Source organism: Ambystoma mexicanum, chromosome 11, assembly GCF_040938575.1.
Source record: "Ambystoma mexicanum isolate Mex_15411 chromosome 11, UKY_AmexF1_1, whole genome shotgun sequence".
In the NCBI taxonomy this organism is placed as follows: domain Eukaryota; kingdom Metazoa; phylum Chordata; class Amphibia; order Caudata; family Ambystomatidae; genus Ambystoma; species Ambystoma mexicanum.
Window position 1 is genome coordinate 337,619,520 of NC_090934.1, and position 20,583 is coordinate 337,640,102.

The 20,583-nt window shown below is 44.9% G+C and overlaps 1 protein-coding gene across 1 annotated transcript in view; it reads right to left on the minus strand.

Moving 5' to 3' along the window:
* Nucleotides 1-532: 532 nt before the first annotated feature.
* CTPS1 (CTP synthase 1) overlaps nt 533-20,583 on the minus strand; it is a 331,500-nt gene continuing 311,449 nt past the window's right edge. Inside the window, exon 19 of the mRNA XM_069623054.1 lies at nt 533-1,369. The gene's annotated coding sequence lies outside the window, so the exon portion shown is untranslated. The remainder of the gene's footprint in view (nt 1,370-20,583) is intronic.

A 20,583-nucleotide genomic window follows, 5' to 3' on the forward strand; every position in this document is an offset into this window, starting at 1 on the left:
CTTTTGGCACTGAACTCAATGCATTCAATTTTCAACCTGGAAAAGCAAAATAAATTACATTTTGAGGGTAATCCTGTGTGCTAAAAGGCAGATTTTAAAAGCATGGAACTGGCCAGGGGAACAACACACCACAAAATGTTAACTGGCCTGGAAGAAAGGTCATAGATCTGACAGGAGAATCAGAAAAGGCTAATCGTGTCTGGTCGAAATGCATGGACTGGGATATATAGACCTAACAGAACTGAAACAAGGCAACTAGTAAGTGCCCATATCAGCAAAATGGTCTGTTGCCCTGGATTTCCAATTCACACGCTTCATCCTATGCTTTTTACGTCCTCTGGTCTGTTCAGCACGCCCCACCCCCACCTGCCACCCCCCCCCCCATTCCCCTCAGTACTGTAGCCTACATTCACCAAAAATGTTGTAGTTCTGGGATGTATAAACATCTTTTTGAATGTTGTGATTCTGTTCTATTTTACTGAACATAAATATGTGAATGAAAAGAAAATATTAAATGAGACCAATCCCCACCCACGTAGAAAACATCCCTTTATTCAGTATGTCTGGTGCAGGACTGACAAGAAGCAACACAGGTATGACAAATAACGCTGCCATAGTCCAAGCATTTCATTTGAAACTCTGGCTGATGTATAGACAAGTCTGGCCAGCCAGATGTCAAAAAGAAGAAAACATTACAACATTACTCAAAAAGGCTTTTCTGAAAATAGAATACTGCTTTTTTTTAGTTCAATGAGTTTGAGAGGTCCATTTCAGCCTTTTACTATTATACTTAAAAAATATTTTTTCATAGTTCCTGGAAGCACCCAAATAAATGAAACTAGAATTCTCTGGCTTAAACCCATAATTTTGCAAACGGACAAGTTCTTTAGACATTCAAAATACTGAAAGGAGACAAAGATGTTGACAAGAAAAAAATCCATTTAAAAACAAAAAAAATTAATGACAATGCAAGTTGTGAAAATTGTAAAATAAAAATACATCAAAAAGATCAGACTCCCAAAGTTGCGCAGAGGCCTCAAAATAGTTGCAAGGGATATCTGTAGAAAAGGCTGCATTAATGTAACCAACGCAGAGTTTGCAGTACAAAGCCTTTGCCTTCAGTGAAGCTCCTCGAATTGGTGATTAATGTTCATCTCCCAGTTTCTTTCATGAGTTTGAGGTTGGTTTTCTCCTGGCGGAAATATTTACAGCTCTAGTGAATGACCAGAAAAACAGTAGGTCCACTGAATCCATTCCTAGAGTCTGAACATGAACAGGTTAAAATAGAAAACCGACGAGTTTGGTTTGGTGAACAAAAGTAGAATATATTTTTCAGAATGCTGGCAGTGATTGTGCTAGTCCTGGAATCCTAGGGAAAAAACAGGAAAATGTAAGTGATTGTGTGCACCTGCTGGATCCAACACAAACAAATTATATTGTCATTATAGCTGCATTGCTAATCATTAACCTTTAAGGGAAGAAAAAACATCTCTAAACAGCAAGACCAACCTCCAACACATACCCCCCTGTGATCGAGAGCATCAAAAGTAATCGGCCCACAAGTACTTTCGTCTTGTGGTTAGCAAATAGCTTGCCTCAATGTTCCTTTCGAGGAGGTTCTGCCACCAACAGATTTCTTGGTTCCTTTTTATTTAGATAACGAAAAGGCACATGAAATCGTGGTTTAGGGGCAACTGCTTTTAGAGAGCAATTTCTATATTAAAACGGTGTGTAAAAGTTTCTGCTGCTTCAGTCAGTGAGTGTTAACATTTCACAGTGTTATGAATATGAAAAAAAGAGCACTGGAAGAAAATTCATGAAAGGAACATCCTGTCAAATGTGGAAATGGTCTAGTGTTTTTTTTTGTTACAGATTTCAACTAGCAACCTTACAGATCTCTATAAAGAGGAAATATAGAAAGCAAATACTGCTTTTTCTCTTCAATGTGGGGGTCTCCTGGCACACTTCAAATCTGCAGCACTTAATGACTATCACCATCTTAATAAAACCTACAGTGTATGTGCATATACACAGATGCAAGGATACTGAGCACACCCTCCAGGATGGAACTGAGCCTTTGCTTCATTGGAAGCAAATACATTTGACAGGCCCACGTGATAAATCCATAACAGTACCCTTTGGCTTACTGGATTACATGTCCCTTGCTGTGACCAATTTCCAGGTTGAGAACTTTTGCTTAGCTTCCAATGTTCTATTAATAGAATTTCCTTCATTGACTCAGTTGGATAATTTAGGACAGTTTTTCTTAAGTCCAACTAAGGGCTTAGTAAAACCAAACAACTGAGACAGTACGCAACTCCACTTTTAGTATAAGGCCGAGTATTTGGTAGGTGATGACAGAGCAGCAAGGCTTATCTTAGGAGGGAGAGAGGGATGTAGGAAAGTACAAAGAACTTGTAGTATACCAAGCGTTCAACAGAAACACTTACAAGCAGAAGTATTATACAACATAAAGGTTTATTATAAATATATATACCCCAAGTTCAGTCATGGGGTAAGTACTTTGTCAGTCATTTGTATTTTTTTGTATTTATTTATATAGCGCACCTGGCCCAGGGGCATCAGGGCGCATATCTTCAGATTACAGGTTGCATAGAACACAGCATTTTAACAACATTACATAATATAGTTACTTACAGGGTATATACGCAGTAATTACAAAGGTGAAGATCCGTTCATGGTCAGTACATAAAAAAAGAGTTTACAAGTACAAACATTGCATAATAAATCTACTCGCAGGGTATAAACACATAAATTACACAGGTGAAGGTCAGGTCATGGTCAGTACAAAATACGGAGTAATAATACAGGGCGTTTATACAATAATAACAGAATGGTGGTCAAGTCGGCAGAGCCGGCCAGTCAAGAGGCTGGCAGGCAGTGTTAAATCTTACCCGCAGTGTGACAGATGTGTGCTTTGCAAATCCTGAGCAAGGAGCCATGTTTTGACTTTACTCTTGAAAGAATAGTAAGAGGGTTTGAGTCCGAGTGAATTCCATAATTTGGAGGCGAGAACCAGATAGCTAGTCCCAGCTGCTTTCTGAAGCTTGAACCTCGGCGGTGCAAGACAGTGTGCTTGGGCTGATCTAAGAGGGCGGATGGAGGTATGAGGTGTGAAACGGTTTTCCAGATAGTCTGGGGCCTGGTCAGCCATGCATTTGTGGTATAAACACATATTGCAACCACCCTTCACCGGGCAGGAGCCCTCATCGCCTCGCACGCTGCAGCTGTGCCATCAGAGACCAACACGACGGGGAGATCCACGGCATCCCTCTTTCTTCTTCGCCCTGCAGTCCCAGCTGAATTAGAATCAGGCTGCCTCCCAAAGCAACAGCAGAACCGGAGCATTTATTTTTCCACCATTATCCTCGTGGAGCGAGGGATCTGCAGCAATTCATGGCCAATACCAGCGTTCTAAAATGGCCACCGCAACCCGCTTGTGATTTTGTGTATGCAGGTTGCTAAGAAACCTCCCTTGAGCACGCTCATAGGCCGCTCTAGCTGACCGTGAAGCGTAAGCCGTGCCCCCTTTGAGAAAGGCCCTTATGTGCAAGGCCCGCACCTGTCTGGACCTGTCCAGGCCACAGAGACCCAGTCCCACGACCTCTCCACCGAACATTGGACTTCTCGTATACCGCTAATCCCTCTATTTGGACTGGCTGATAGGCACTTCATCTTGTAAACTGCAAAAAAACAAAAACATAAAATAAAAAAATAAAAAAACTCCTGCATTAACCTGCCTCTCACCTAGTCGATACCGTATCTACTCATGTATTTCCCGAAATGCAGTATCATGGCTTTTTGCAACTACACGTGTTATAAACACGGCTGCTTATCTAGACAAGCAGCTCTATAACGCACAATGCAATATCCCTGTTTAGCAGCCGTGCAACGCCTGCGTCGTGCAGCAAAAGTAACCCTTACATGTCTTTGTGGCTCTTATATGCGAGCATCGCCACATTTGCCTGATCCTACTCCCTAGCACTGCCTTGCTAATCAATTGTGCAACATCCTGTTAGCTAGAATAGCTCGGTTAACTCTACTGCTACCTCTAACCCGTGCTCTATTTAACTGTGCCCTCATAGCGTGCCTACTATCAGACAAACTTGACAGATACTAGCTCTACTGGCCCCTTTAACTGTACTGAGCTGCCGGCGAGCTGCCTAAATAGCATAAATGATTGTCTCTGTTACGACTCCTTGCTGCTAAATTAACAGTGTTTCACTAGATTGCCCTATGCTATGTAATTTTGATTACTACTGCCCGTCTTAACAATTGTGAACTGCCTATATAGCCTAAAGGATTGCCTCCGCTAGGACTACTAAATTCACAAGGCTTTACTAGATTGCCCTACGCTGTGATCTTGAACACTGCTACCTTAGCCCATCCTACACTGCTACCTTAGCCCATCCTAACAACTTTTGTACCCCGTGAGCTAGTAGCGCCACCAGGATAGTCAGGCCAGCCCAAGTGACTGCTGCCGGCATGACTGCCTCGTGCTAATCTCGCTCATTGGGCTTCACAAGACCTTACCAGGCTACATATACCAACTGTATGTATAACATATGCTGACCACGTGCCCAATGGTTTAGTGATCACCCAATATTGCATCGTTTAGTGATCGTTCCATATTGCAATGTTTTACCTACTGCACTCGCTTACTGCCTTCTGAGCTTCACATATAGACTCTTGTATTTCTGAGTTCCATTGCTAGCTTACTATAATTTGCTAGTGCCCTTGAGTTGCACATTTAGCCCATCTAGGCTATTGTGTTATTGTGTAATTTATTGTCTCATTAATATATGCAATGCTCAACCCACTGATTATTTTATCCTGCAAATCGTTATTATATATTGCCTTATCATTACTAGATTTGATGTAAGATTTCATCCAAATTTGGCTGAGCTGGCACCCCACACTAATTCCAAGCTAGTTCTGCCATCTGTACAGCGTGACTGCAACGCTACTGTTCAGTCCATTTACTCAGGGCCTAGTATTACCAACTACTTGGCGCTGTGGCCCCTCTACATTTGAAAATTGTCTTTATAAAATTACAGTGTCTTAGTCAACCACTGCAGCAAATCAATAGCACTATGTGGGTTACCGCCTACCTGTTGCTAAAACTACTGTGTGCCCTATTGGCTGTAAGTCTACAGACGAAAGTAGTAGGCTCCAACTACCTTCACTATCAGTATAAGACTATGGCAAACAAAACCTTCCTGCTACTGGAAATTAAACACTACATTCCTCCCACGGATTAAAATTGACAATCAGCTGTTAACTATTAAACCTACTAGATTCTTACCTAAGCTGAACTTAGATACCAATCCTACTCGATCAGTATATACTAGTGGCGTGGGCCTTAACTACCTGCCAACCACCACTCTAAATACAAACTGCCTCCTTAACAAGACAAATATACCTTGTTCTACTATAGTCAGAAATAATAAACTTTGTGCTAGATTATCCAAACTCCATGAACCACCAATCAACACTCAAGTCAAAACAGCTCTTCCTAGTACGGAGAACAACCATAATACCAAAATATTAATGACAGAAAGAAAAACAATGCCACAGTCACCAATCCAAGCACTAATAATAAAATTAAGTCTGAGCACACCTACTGCCTCCCCGACCATCACCAATACCCTCAATATCAAGGGTGCCCTAGCGCTAGATCATTGGTGGCACATGCTACTGAGATAGCAGACTTGATCACGGCTGATAACCTAGACTTTCCAGCAATTACTGAGTCATGGATACACACAGCTGCAGGATTACTACTAGTACCTGACAATTACAATATCATAAGAGCAGACAGAGTTGACTACAGAAGTGGAAGCATTGCCCTCATTGCCAAGTCCAATTTAGCTATGAGATTTCACCAGTTGCCAGCTCTTGTGAACTACTCACAGTTAAATTACCCAGCTCCAACTCCGGTACGCTAACAGCCCACGAGGACCGATCGGTTCATTCGAAGAATACCTATACATAATACTATCTGATAACACTAAAACCTCCTCCCAAACATTACTGCTCGGGGATCTTAACTTGGGCTTCAATGATCCCAACGATCAGCATGCCTTAGTAATATCTTATGCGGTCACCGAACTGGGATTCACCCAAAGCGTGACCCAGGCCACCTATGACAAAGGTAGAACCTTATATTGGGTGGGGGATTTCAACTGTGAAGCTTCAATCACCATTATTACTCCACAAACATGGACAGATCACTTATTTCCTTCACCATCCTAGCTAATGTCCCCACGGCCAAGGTCAATTTAATAGCACGCCCCCACTCCTCACGAGGAACAAAAGGAATATCACGGTGGACGAGATCATACCACTCATAATCCCCACCCTTAGCTAACTGCCAGGCTCTTCTAATCCAGACATCCTAGTAGATGTTTACAATGCTACCATGACTAAAGCACTAGAGGCAATTGCCCCACTTAAAATGCGGAAAAGGAAACCCAGGGATCACCTGAACTCATGGTTCACTCACCAACTAAAATCCCTGAGAGCGGAAAAAATAAAATTAAAAGTCCTTTGGAGACACCTACTTACTGAGGAAAATAAAAACAAACCTGATCAATATAGCTGCCACCTATAAAAAAAAAGAAATAATACGTACCAAACATGCAAGTTACTTACCAACTGGTAACGTTCTTTCGACTGGATGTTCCTCCAATGTATGCCACATATTTGATATGTAATGTCCACAGCTGTGCACTTCAGAAACATTTTCGGCAGAGGGAGTCCTACGTCGATAACATCTGGTCAATGCCCCTCAAAGGCCTCCGTCGAGGGCAACGTCACCGGATGTTATAAATAGGACGCACGGCGCCCATAGCCTCAGTTTATGTTTTTTCCCCCAAACAATTTGGCACCAATCCAATGCCTGCTGGACTGCACATTGCAGCTTACGTTTCCGCAAGGCCATCGCATAAAAAAATTCTCCAGAGGGGCAGGTTGAGAGGGTGATGTGGAATACGTTGGAGGAGCATCCAGTCGAAAGAACGTTACCAGTTGGTAAGTAACTTGGTTCTTTGAATGGATTGTGCCCTCCAACGTATTCCACATATTTGACAGACTCCCAAAACAGTATCATAAAGATGGAGGAGGGAGAAGATTTTAGAGTACCCAATCAGATGGCAGAATAAAGAACCGCCTTACCAAAGGCCATATCTTAAACATTACTCCCTGGATACGATCCATGGTCAACAAAAGTGTGGATAGAAGCCCATGTGGCTGCTTGACAAATATTCCTAATAGGAACCCCCCCTTTTGGAGGGCGGTGGAAGTAGCCACGCCCCTAGTGGAATGAGCTCGCAACCCTTCAGGAGGGCCCTTACCCACCAATCGGTAACACTCAGTAATGGTGAGAATAATCCACCTGGACAAGGTCTGTTTGGTAACAGCCTGGCCCAAATGGTGTCCAGCATATCCCACAGAGTTGATCGTCCACTCTGACCCTGGACATCCTGGAAATATAAAAGCTCAGAGCTCTCCTAGGATCCAACCTATGAAGTCGCTCCTCTTCCTTACCAGGATGAGGAGGATAGAAAGCAGGAAGAACCACTTGCTGACTCAAATGAAATTCAGACACTACCTTAGGTAGAAAGGAAGGATGTACCAGTAGTACAACCCTGTCCTTGTGGAACACAGTAAAGGGCGGCTTAGATGAAAGTGCCTGCAATTCATTCACTCTGCGAACGGAAGTAAATGCAACCAAGAACATGGTTTTGAAGGACAACAATCTCAACGGACAAGAGGGCAAAGGTTCAAACGGAGCACCCATGAGAAATTTCAGGAAAGGGGATGGGGGAATACATTAATCAGTCCTTTAAGAAATTGAGAAATCAAAGGAATCTTAAAGTAAGCGCATTCTTCAGACGAGTGCTTAAATATAGACAGTACCGCCAGGTAACCTTTAATGGTACCTACACGAAGGACCCTGTGGGCCAAAGAAAGTAAGAAAGACAAAATCATAGGAATGGAACACTGAAAAGGATCAACATTTTGTCCTCTGCACCAGTCACAAAACGTACGCCAACGGCACAGGGATTTTGTTGCTGGCCTTCTGTCCTAAAGCAACACCTCCATCACATCATCCGGGAGGTCCCAATCCTTAGATAGATATCAACCTTTCAGATAGCAAGCGTGAAGGTTGAGAGTCTTGACCTCTGGATATAGAACCTGACCCCCTCTCGCGAGAGCAGATCCTCTCGGTAGGGAAGATGCTGTGGAGGGCAGATGGACATTGAGAAGATCCGGGTACCACGCTCTCCTGGCCCAATCTGGAGCAATGAGGATCATGTGGGACCCAAACCTCTGCAACCTCTGTAACACTTGAGGAATGACGGGGACTGGAGGAAACGCGTACAAGCAATGGGAATGACCAATCCACCACAAATGCGTCTCCTAAGGCTCCTCTCAGAGGAAATTCTCTTGAGCAGAGTCTCTCACACTTCCGGTTGGCACTGTTGGAGAAGAGATCCTCTTGCAGGGTTCTCCCAAGGGTGAAGATCTCCAGAAGGACGTCCTGAGCCAACTCCCACTCGTGAGAGACTGCTCTGCCTGCTCAGAGCGTCTGCCGCTGCATTTTGCCTGAGCAGCTTTGGCACCTCTATTTCCCTGACCACCATGGGTACTTTTTCGCTGACCCCTTTGACTGGCGGCCCCTCTCGTTCTACCAGAGGAGGAGTAGTAATTAAAAAAACCTCCCCTCAACTGCAGTCCCCTAGGACAAAAAGGCAGAGGTTGACGCACAGCAGTGCTTAAAGATTTTGCCACAGCTTTCGAGGTCTGCAACCTCTCAAGGCTCTCGTCAGCCTTGTTGCCAAACAAATGTGCGCCATCAAAGGGCATATTCAAAAGACGGGCTTGCACATCCGGGGCGAACCCCGACTTCCTCAACCACGCAAACCTGCGTATAACTGTGCTTGCAGCCATGGACCGGCTAACACTGTCGGCCGTATCTAAACCCGACTGAAGGGATTCACACATGGCATCCTTGCATAAGAGCAAGGAACCCATCCCTTTCTTCCCCCTCCGGAATATGCGCAGCTGTAAAAGAAACAGTTCCACAGAGTGTGTGAAAACCTTGCTAGGGCACAAGTGGAGTTGGCTGATTTCAATGCCATACTCCCCGCAGAAAATACCTTGCAAGCCCAACCGGTAAAGCGTTTGTCGTCCCCATCAGGAGGGAATAGCAGGTTATGCCGCCTGCCTTGAGGTGGCTGTAGCCGCCTGAACCACCAAACTCTCGGGAGTGGGGTGAGTGGGCAAATGGCTGGAGTCGCTAACGGAAGGGTGGTACTTCTTTGTCAAAGATTTAACAGCCGGAAGAGATTCAGGTGACTGCCAAGCAGCCGCCACCCTTTTCTGTAAAGTGAGATGAAAAGGTAACACCGGGTCAGAGGACGGACCTTGGTCTAGGATGTCCGTAAGATCATCTTGTACAAAATCTTCAGGAGGTCCAGCCCAGATACAGGACGGGGAAGGCGACCGGTGACGGCGATTTCGACAATGCCGCAACGAGGAAGAAGAATGGCGCAAACCACTACTGGACCAAGAACCCCTGGGCCTCCTCCCAACGCGGAGAGTCGCCCCTTGAGTAGTTGGTGGACACCCCTTTGGATTTCGATTTTTGGGACGTACTGGGCTTAGAACTCCTATCTACCTGAAGATTCCCCTTACGCTCCTGCTAGGCCTTGGCAGTCAGCGATTGGCATTTTGAACAATCGACAGTGTCGTGACCCCTCGCCCAAGCACCACAAAAAAATGCTATGCGGGTCGGTGATTGACATTTTAGACTTGCAGCCCCGGCAGGTCTTGAAGCCAGACCGTGGAGTTGAAGGGGTCAAAGAAGAAGACATCACTACGATGAAACACACAAGGCGCGCCGAGTTCTCGAAGCAAACACGTTTGGGGAACAAACGGAACAGAGGCTGCGGGCGCTGTGCATCCTATTTATAACATCCGGTGACGCCGCCCTCGAGGGACATCGACGCAGGACGCCCTCTGTTTCTGAAGAGCACAGCTGTGGACATTACATGTCAAAGATGTGGAATATGTTGGAGGACACAATCCATTCGAAAGGAAACTTACAATGATGGGATTAATAAAGCTAGCTGAAGCACTAAAGAACTCTCAATATTTTAAGAGAAATGGAAGCTCCTATACCTCAGACAGATGACTGCCTGAAGGACAAACAATGGTGTACTAACATCCAGAATGCCCTAGAGAATAAAATGTCCCTTGTCCAGAATAAGATTATAGACAAAAGAGCTAACCTACCCAAAATAGCCAGCACGCCACAACCAAAGCTCCTTCAACTAAACCTCCTCATCGCTTCAAATTTTCACAAGTCTCCATCCATGAGGTAGAAAAAATCATTGCCTCCCTCAAACTTTCAAGGTGTCAAGGAGACAGTTGCTCAGCTCAGATTATCAAAGGCGCCGCCAGAGACTTGGTGCCTTTTCTCTCTAAATTAATTAGCGCTTCGTTCTCAGCTGGCACCGTCCCTGGCAATTTAGAGTCATGGGTTTTACCCCTCCTAAAAAAAATCAAAAAAAAAAATCAATCTTTGGACTCTACCATCACTACTAATTACAGGCCGATTACCTTACCACCGTACCTTTCCTACTCAAGACACTAGACAAGGTGGCCTACATTCGGATACAGGAGTACCTAGAAACAAATCGCTCCTAGGAGTCCGCCAATCTGGCTTTAGGCCACAACACAGTACTGAAACGGCATTATTAGATCTAAAGACTCAGATTGAAGAACTTAAAGATAAAGGAAAAACGGCCTTGCTACTTCTCCTTGATCTTTCTGCTGCCTTCGATTTGGTGGATCACAAAGTACTTTGTCCACATCTTGCCTCAGTGGCTCACTTTTCACAGGATGCCATTACCTGGATCAAGTCCTTATTCAGAAAAGTATCCTGATAAGGAATCGCTGATTAAACCAACACTGTTAACTGTAAAAGACAACATCTTCCCCTTCAACACTGGGGTGGGAGTCTGCTACTCTGATATTGCTCAAATGTTCAACCCAAGAACATCATTGCTGCAGGGTTTTGCCAATGTAGACCCAGAGACTCTTATACGCCTTATATGAAAAATAAACTAAAACTAAACTCTAATCCAGGGGGAGAAAACTTTTTTTCTGAATAAACAAAGGGGATTACATCTCTTAGTCCAGCCAGCAAGTTTATATGTAAGCTGCTGGACATCATTCAATAATTTAGTTAGAATAGTCAAACATAATAAAGGTGATACATTGGCCCCGAAGACCTGTGTTCTGTAAGGTTGAAACAAGTGTTGGCAGGAGCATATTAATCACCAATTGAAATTAAATTTGAACGTGAAGAAACTTTTGAAAAGTCATTTGCCAAAAAATTGTAAAGAATACTGATACCTATTGATAAAACTGTATATTAAGGCGAGGATTGATCAATGGTCTATGCGCAATGGTTGAACCAATACCTTCTCTGTTGTCATACCACTTGTCAGGCTCATAAGGGACACTGGGTCTACATTGGCAAAAGCATGCAGCAATGATATTTTTGGGTTCAACATTTGAGCAATATTTTGTGCGGTTGCACATCAGAGTAGCAGTCCCCCATCCCAGTGTTGAAGGGGAAGATGTTGTCTTTTACAGTTAAGGAACCATGGATTAAACCAACACTGTTACCAGGATACTTTTCTGAATAGTCAAACATAAATTCAAGGAACAATATATATATATATATATATATATATATATATATATATATATATATATATATATATATATATATATATATATATATATATATATATATATATATATATCTTCAACACAGTTATACCAGGTGGTTCACCCAGCAGCTAATTGAACAACTGCTGGATTGACCAAACGGGGGGGAAAAGGGGAGGTGGAGAAAATAATAAAGGGGTCAGGATTCCTCTGGTTTCCTCTGACTTCAGGATGTCTAAGAACTCTGGAAAACCTGTAAATGATATATCTGAGTAAACATCTAATTTACCCATTTAAATCTGCAATTGATTATATTATTTCCAGAAAACAACCACTGTTCACCTGAATGCCTCTGCTGTTTTGCCAAGAAGCAACTGAAACAATTGAACACATTCCTGTTCAACTTTACTCCGTAAATCTGTGGCTGAAGTAAACCTTGACTTTTGCTGGTTACTCTATGGTAAATGGTATTAGGTTTTAAAACTTGTCTCTGGTTCTGTTTAAGTACAAGCCTTCACTCTTGCACCACTAAACGGATTTCTTTCAGAAGACTTGTGCTCATTAAAATCCTTTTATTTCTTTTAAAACTTTTCTGACGGTTCACTCTGTGCACCAAAACCTCTCCTTGTTCAGGGAGTGAAACTACTAATGTCTTAATGCTAACTGCATGTTCTTTTGACTCACTGAAAGGGACTTCAGTTTACCTTTACAACGTGTGACAGCACTACGGCATTTGTTACTCAGTAGTCCTTGGGTGTTGAAGGCATGCTTAGAGATCTGCTGCTACACGCCGAATTCGTAAAGCTTCGGACAGACTTTAATGTTCATGCACTTTATACGCTGTGCAGGATCAGTCTGTAGATATCGTAGATCTCACAGGACCCCCAATAACCACGCACCCTGTTGCCGGCAGGCTCCTCACTGCGCAACTATGATGAGGAAACAAAACGCTTGGCGCAACTTCCTTATTTTCTCTGTCACGTTGTTGCACGTCGACGGGTCCTTTCCTCGAATGCTGCTCGTTCCTCACCGTGCATGAAACTGTTTCTAAACAAACTTCATTTCACTCGCTGTTACGCTCACCTGGCATCCACGGGGACGCCACACGATGCTGGATGGAAGTCTAAGCGCTATCCCGGACCCTTCTCGGCTTGGCTATGTGCCAGATGTTGGGTAGCGCTTATAACAGGAGAATGGAGGGTTAAGATACTGGTTCTGCGATGGGTGGACTCCCACCTCCCTCTGCTCCAAATCCCCTCCCTTAGGGTTATTGCTCACCTTTGGTTTTTGTGTGTTAAACTCTGTCCTGCGTCTATGTGCTGGGGCGCGTGGTTGGCACGGGCGTTCCGTGGACCCAGTTGCTTCACTCACTGGTCTGTGTGCCCTTATGTCGGGTCCAGACCGGCTAAGATTCCGACTCTGCTTGCTGTCTTCCAGGTGAGTTATAATGTCTTTTCCGTCTTTATTCTATCTCCTTCCTTCCCTCCGTTTTTCTCTGTCTTCTCAGAGTCTCGGAGTTGCCGCGCCAATGGCGAAGACAATGATGAATTATTGATGCGTGGAGCGCTGCGCTGTTTATTGATGTTAATTGCTAACCTGTGTTCTCTTCTCTTCTTTGTACAGGTTGCAGTGATGTTCCGGAGTGATGAGCGATTGAAGCGCTGCTTGCCCAGGTAAGTTTTTTTTTTAATGCGGACCTTGTTCCTTCTCCCTTGCAGGTTGCGGTGAAACCCAGAGATGGGCGAGGTAAGAGAAGCGCAGGGTGCTGCTAGGACTTGCTGCTTGCCCAGGTAAGAATTGTTATTAATGCGGTCGTTTCTTAATCTTTGCAGGTTGCGGCGAACTCCGGAGATGGGCGAGGTAAGCGCCGAATGGATTCAAGGCCAGTTAATTCACAGGTAAGTGTTCTTGCTAGCTAATGCTGTTCTTGTTGTTCCAGGTTATTAATGGAATCCGGATATAGGGCTTCAGGATCGGGCTGCCGGAGAAGCAGATGAGCAGGAGCTGGACAGTGAGTGTTACGCTGCAGGAGTGCAGAATAACGCAAAGCATGTTCTGCTTTTTGGGTGTGGTTTAAATAGCCCAGGTAAAGTAGTTTCAGGCCCATCCACACCCAAAACACTAGACCACATGGCTTGGTTCTAAAGAACTGAGCTGTGTAATAGGCCTCCATGTTGGATTAAGGCCCAAAACTGTTATTGCTTTATTCCTGATAATGAACCTGGCAATAAAGGCGTCAGGACTGACTCCATGTATGTTTCTGATGGAGTCAGTGTGAAGGGCTTTAGCCCCACTGCTGCCAGGGGGCTGTTATACCTGAGGGTGTCAGGGGCATTGATCGTGACACTCGCGCACAAGCCTGAAAACAATTACTGATACTTTTTCAATGTCAGCGCATTCATTTTAACCTCCGGAATTGTAAAAGAATCTTTCAAAAAAGTTTTTTTTAACTTTAACTTAAAAATTGAAAAGCTGAGTGGAGTTATCCTGAAGACTTGTCTTCAGCAATTATTTACAATGAAGAACCCAACATGCAGCTTTCATTTGAGAAGTGACTTTTAAATACACCTTTTCACATCAGTCACTTATCTGAATGAGTTCCTGGCACTCTAAGATGAATTTCTTGCTGTGTAATTTCTTGTCTCTGGTTTCACTGTTTCCTCTGGGGCTCTTGAGCGCTATACCATTTCTTAAGAGATCTTGAATGAAAGGCAGTTTAGAACCTCTCCAGGTATGCATTACAGTACACTTAGGCCAATCATTGCCGAGCAGGAAGTCCACCAACTTGGACTGGGAGAATGGCAGCTGGCTAACAGGATGATCAAGGAAACATTGTGAACACAACCCAAAATAGCTGTACTAAGCCTCCTGTACCCAGGGACCTGACATTGGGGTTGAAAGACCGAATTAAAAATGTTCAAAGGAGAAAATCCAGAAGATTATCTTTTTGAAATAACCTTCTGTCTTTTCTCCCCTGAACATTTTTGACTTGCCCAAACCCCTGGCCACACCCCCGCCTACACCTGTGCCCATACACCCACCCCCACCCCCCCCTTCTTACCCTGCAACGCCCGCTCCCTTTCACTTCCGTAATCGGGAATTGGTGCCGCAGGGTCCTTCCTTTTGGTGGGAGTCGGGGGGAGGGGGTTCGGGGGTGCAGGGGACTCCCCTACAACCCCCGCTCACAATATAGTGAGCAAGGGTGCAGGGAACACCCCCGCAGCCCCCAGCACTGAATGCTTGATTTGGACAAACTATTTGGCCGTTTGGAATTTTTGGACGGCCGAAATTCGGCCAAATCACACATTCAGTGATTTTTATTCTGTCTTTTTGGATTAACCCCCTTATTCTACCATTCTGGGAGGGGGAGGCCAGTGTGTGTGTTTTACCTTTGGTAGGAAACAGTGTCTAGACAGGCAGGAAGTGGGGAGGAATTTTCCATCCCCCTGTTCTTTGTCTGCCAGAGTGCCTGAATACAACCAGGTCCCCTAAGGGGAAGAGGGGTGCAGGGGGAGGGGGGTTGTCTGGCTGTCCTGATTGGACAGCCAAATTGTGCTGGAGCTGTATATAAGGTGGGGCTCCTGGAGAGAAAAGCAAGTCGACCGCTGGAAGCTGAAGTAACCGAAGAAGGTGACCAGAGACAACTGCTATCCTGACAGTTTTCTGTGCAACAGAGGAGCTCCGACGAGGACGACGCCTTCCCTTTAGCTGGTGGGAAAAACCAGTCCCAACACAACCTTTGACTTGTGCCATCTCCCGAGTTCCCGTGGGTTCCGAGAGCCGTAGAACGCTAATTCTTCTAAGACCTGCTGCCCATTTTGAGTGCATCATCGTGGAAAGGCTGAATCCATCCAAATCTTTTCTGCGCTCTCAAGGACACTACAGAGATCTGATCCAACTTGCCCAGACCCCCTCATCAGAGTGTGGGACTGCAGGAAGCGAAGAAGATGGACAGGCGAATTGCATCCTTTGTTGGTGCTGCAGAAAAGGCTCCAAAACCGGAGAGTGACCAGAGAAATTGTTGAAAGTCGTGCCAGAGATCCTCCCTCGAGACTGGTGCTCAGAGATTCAGTCCATTGTCATTTCTTCAGTCATCAGACTAAGGAATCCGGAGGTCGGGCCCAGAGCTGCAACATCACGGATCATCCACCACAAACATTTTTTCTAACCTAAGGTATTGTAGGGAAAAAGGTATTGCTTACCAGATTCCAGAAAGTTGCTCCAGAGCATTGGAGTGCACATAGAGGTGTCCAGGGCAACCCCCCTCTTACCTCCGACTCAAGCCGACGCTTGTGTCCACTTAGCAAGTCCTTTAACAGGGTCTCCAATGTTGGCCAAGTCTTCTTGCATCTTCCTTCCTAGAGACAAGAAAGTATCCACAGGCACTTTCGAGTTATACTGCTTTTCAAGAATTTAACACGCTACGAACTGCCTTTTAGTTAGGGTTGCGTTTTTGACTTCGAAAGATTTGCTGTGCCGCAAAGTTGCCTCTAAAACCTGAAGCTGTGCTAGACGAACACTAACCAACTGTTTTCCTTCCCAAAAATCACTCTTTTATAGGTGTATGCAGACTAAATACATTTAACGTGTTACTTTTTGGGTGTGCGTTATTGATAGAACTGTCAAACTCCTGAAATAATTGTATGCGTTCAGCAACAATCAAGAAGTGACTCTTTGAAAGTATTGAAAAGTATACCTATGTGTGTTGATTTATTGTGCCAAGTATCCAACAGTGACTCTTGTGTAAACATAACAAATCTATTTTTTAATATACATTTATGTGCAAGTGTTTCTTTGATGTGCACTACTGACTGGGTTCAGTGTACTTACCTACACAGCTCATCTTCCTCTTAAGGTAAGGCCTGACAGCTCTGCCACTCTACCAAGGTCCTTGAGTACTACAGGCGGAGAATAAACCACTCGGATAGCTTACTAAAGTCTTACCTCCAAGTAGGATGTTGAGCCCACAGACCACTAGTTCTGATGACTGAGAGGACAATCTCTTAAGGATCTCTCTTGCACCTTCTTTGTTTTCAGAATGCATGGTAAAAAATGCATGGTAAACAAAGGAATGGTTTCCCAGTTCGGATCACTCCATATCCCAGTGACGGTTTCACCAGTCTATATTCTGGATGATCACATGCAAATACTTCCCTTTGGTTGCAGTTTGTACTGATTCTTCCCTATACAATGGATACCCTTTGGGTTCAGATCCTTCGAACAGTCAGAATGATTTGGCCCACAATTGTACCATGCATTATGCATAAGAGCAATTAAGACCATTTTTAAGTAAATAGATCTAGCTGGATGTTCTGAATTTGCTTCCTACTGTACTACGTGTGTTCTACTTTATCTCATTCCACCTCAGCACCTCCTGTGCAGCACAAACCTAGTTAAATCGATGAACACAGGCAGTTTATGCTTTGGAGTAATAGTAACTGGAGTGCAGGAAAAGAACAATGTTCGCTAGAAACATATTTGCAACAATATGGCTCTCCCAACTTGCAACAGCCTGACCAAGCACACAACAAATGTTTTGTTTTCATTACAGCAAACTAGAAGTTGGAAAGCACATATTTCAAGGACTACATTGGATTTAACTCAACACTGTTAATTCCTCCTCGTCCTCGAGCCTCCTGTTGCCCATCTGAATCTGCAGCCAGGAGGAGCAGGAGCTCCCCCTATCCACTGCAGGAGCAGTAGGAATGAGGATTGATGCCCGTGAGGCCTGCCCGGATGCAAGGTAGGCATTATGCCTCCCCCAGCTGCACTCTAGAATCACTGCTGCATGAAATGAGCTTTTCCGCTCATTCGCGGCGATATAATGAATTATATCTGAGCTGTTTCTGGCATTGCCCAATTTGCCCCATTTTCACCAGGATTCCGCTTCGTTCTGCACTATAAGTGCATCTCCACTGGAAGCCATGAGGTCGCAAAACCTTCCAAGATGGCCGTCTGCCATCTCCTCAACCTTCTACCTGGCCCTACAGCATTGCGCTCACCGTGATTGACCCCTCTTTGGCATTTGCAGCCAACCACAAGCCGGCAGGCTTGGAGCTGCCCACATGCTAAGGCACTCATCCGAAGGCACAGTGCCTGTCTCGAGCCCGTCTCCACTGTCGCACCGAGGGCCACAACCCCTGCCCCTTCTACGCCGCTCATCATATAATCAGGGTAAGCATGCTACTCCCCCTTACATCATTGCCCGACCCCCGTTGCCGGCACTCTGATCCCGCTCATCAAACATCCTCGAACTAGCTGCAGAATACCGAGCAACACAGCACAACTTCAACTCCTTACCGGTCCATGATGCAGCTACAACTAAACTACAAGCAGCTCACCTCACTTGCTCGAAAGTTATCCAACAAGGACACTTCTACATGCTACTCTACCTAGACACTCACTACATCTATGGCCTGTACGCCGGATAACTCTTTGTAGCCCCAGTACCTTTGTATCCCAGTTCATTGTCTTACTGCTCCCGTTCCAACGCTCCCATTGTGCTCGCTAACCGCCACGCACTGGACACGCATAACTGCCTACTACTCAACTCTGCTACTCACCACGTCTTTGTGACCTGCATTACATGCAATGGTGCCCGGTTCTGGCCCCATACTAGTATAAACATCCAACTGTTTCTTGTAGTAAACTCAGAAATTTGAAGCAGCCTATCCCCGCATTAGTGAAGCTGAACTAGCCTAAACTCTAATTTTCCAACTGTGCTAGTCAATTAAATCAGTCCACGTATATACTGCACTACCACAGTGAATTTGCCCATTTCTGCACCTGGTTAGCAAGTTGAATTTGCACATCTCTGCATATGTTTAGCAAAGTTGAATTTGTCCATTTCTGCACCTGGTTAGCAAGTTGAATTTCCACATATCTGCATAAGTTTAGCAGAGTTGAATTTGCCCACTTCTGCATATGTTTAGCAAAGTTGAATTTGCCAATTTCTGCACCGGGTTAGCAAGTTGAATTGCCCAATCCTGCATATGCTTAGCAAAGTTGAATTTGCCCACTTCTGCATTTGACTAGCAAAGTTAAACCAGCTTACCCTCTCATTGTATTAAAGTTGAATTAGCCCATTTATGCATTGTATTAGTAAAGTTAAATCTGCCTATCCTCCATTGTAATAACCAAGTTGAACTTGCCTGCCCTGGCACTGCACCAGTATAATCCGAAGTAGCCTTCTCTTTGCACTATATCAGCACAGCTAAGCTTTACCTGACTGGCTGCACTTGCCCACTGTGCCCTCCAGTCCCCGCCCAGCCCTCAACCTACCCCGTACTTATAATTATGCCCCCCTGACTCATTCTTATGTTCCCTTTCTGTCTTATGTTCCCCTTCTGTGTCCTGAATAACGATACACCCTGTAGCTCAAATAGCTACATATCACTTAGCAATGGACTATCGGCTGCCCAAGACACTACCCAATCCCTTGTCCCACACCGTTCCTACCCACCCAACCACCATTCCCCCTTACCGCCCACAGACACCATACTATCATAGCTAGCTCCATACTAGTTAACACGCCGACCAACACTCCCTGCCCGCCTAAGAACGACCACACGGATATCAACACTAACCAACCCTTACTACCAGGTTACCAGCCAGTAGTCAACCCTGACCTCGCCACCCATAATATCAGACTTGGCTCAAGACTCCATACCCTACCTAGTAAGTCACCCACATCAATCAAGGAGACCAATAAGAATGGTACTAATATCACCAATATTGCACCTCTAAAAGGTTCCCTTGTCGCTCATCCCACTCAAATCGCTGACATCATCCTCTCAGCTGATCTCGACTTCCTTGCTACTACAGAAACATGGCTACATGAGGCAGCACCCTACCTAACCCTCGCTGTTCCCAATAATTACTCTATCCACAGAGCGGATAGAGTTAATGCTCGCTGAGGAGGTGTAGCAGTCATCTTCAAATCCTCACTTGACCTTAGATCCATCACCTCCCCTCCACTAGAATCATTGTGAGCACCTAACCATCAAAATACAAACTACCCCTAAGAGCTCAATCAACATGCAACTCATATACAGACCCCCCCAAGGTCCCACAGGTACATTTGAGGAAGACATCACTTCACTTATAGCTGAACACTCCAAGCCCCTCTCACAAAATATCATTCTAGGAGACTTTAACCTTGAGTACAATGACCCCAATGACTCTCCGGCCGCATCACTCGCCAACGCCCTATCAGAGCATAACTATACTCAAATTAACACTACCTACCCACCAGAAAGGCAGAACCATCGACTGGGTCGCAGCCTACAACTGCAACATTACCTGCAAAGCACCACAACCCCTTGTATGGACAGACCACTTCCTCATACCTTTTGACATCAGTGTCAACAACCCCAATCCCAAGCAATGCCCTCTCGCGCCTGCCTACCTAACCAGAAACAAGCGTAACATTACCGCAGACACCGTCACACCACTGGTTCTCCCCCTCCCTAACTCGCTTCCAGCCACCTCCGACCTTAGCCTCCTAGTCAGCACCTACAATGACGCCATGACCAACGCCATTGACGCCGTTGCCCCTCTTAAGTTACGTAAAGGCAAACCCAGAGCGCATCTGAACTCCTGGTTCACCGCTGAACTCAAAATTCTCAGAACAAAGAAAGCTAAAATGGAAACCTATGGAAAACTACTCCCTCAGCTGAAAATAAAACTCTCTCTTTTTTTGTAAAGGGAGGACATGGTCGTGAGGTTAATCCGCACTAAGAAGGAAGCCTACAATGTGAGAATTGATAAGGCAGGATCCTCTACTAAAGAACTCTTCACCATTTTGAAGGAATT